Consider the following 907-nt stretch of genomic DNA (forward strand, 5'->3'; position numbering starts at 1 on the left):
TCTCAGTGTTACTGCGTCGGTCAGTGCATAAAATGGTCATGTGACCAAATGCTCTCAGAACTCAACAGGAGCCCGATAACTTCAGCCGAACGTCACGCACTGCTTGTAGCGCAAGATTGTGTGTGTGAGAGCGGTTATATCTTCAGATCCTCAGTGGGATTACATTTGGAGTGCACAGCTCGCAGTCTGGACTGCAAACCGCTCATATTTCCGCTCATATTGCCCTGTCAATATCCACCGTGAGGCTCGGTAATAGCAAACGTAACATTCCTGAAAGCAAAGAGCTGTTTCCAAAACCGAAAAACGTGCAGACCAAATGCACTATTTCCTCTTCACACTTCAGACTGCACTTCCTCAGCGGGGACAAGGCTAGAAATAGACAGCCATCAACAATTGAATAATCGGTGTTTGTAACACAGTAGGACGCCATTCTGTCCAGCACATATCTGCCAGCGGTTTGTTAGAGTAATCGAACACTACTCCCTCTGCTCTGCTCTCTCCCTCCATAGTCTTGTGTCTTCATCGGAGTCAAATATTGCTCACTTTTGCCTCAGAAGTTGCAGTGGTGTCTGCCTCAAGTACTTCATGGAGACAAGCATTCCCCTTCCCCAAAAATTCCTCCTGTACAAACATCATTTATTATCTCCTCTTACGCTCTTAATGTTTGTATAAACAGTGGAATAGTTTTTCCAGATTATAGAACATAAGAACATAAGAAATAGGAGCAGGAGTAGGCCATACGGCCCTCGAGCCTGCTCCGCCATTTAATAAGATCATGGCTGATCCGATCATGGACTCAGCTCCACTTCCCCGCCCGCTCCCCATAAGCCCTTATCCCATTATCGTTTAAGAAACGATTTCTGTCTTAAATTTATTCAACGACCCAGCTTCCACAGCTCTCTGAGTC

Source organism: Pristiophorus japonicus, unplaced genomic scaffold (genome assembly GCF_044704955.1).
Source record: "Pristiophorus japonicus isolate sPriJap1 unplaced genomic scaffold, sPriJap1.hap1 HAP1_SCAFFOLD_585, whole genome shotgun sequence".
Classification (NCBI taxonomy): Eukaryota; Metazoa; Chordata; class Chondrichthyes; family Pristiophoridae; genus Pristiophorus; species Pristiophorus japonicus.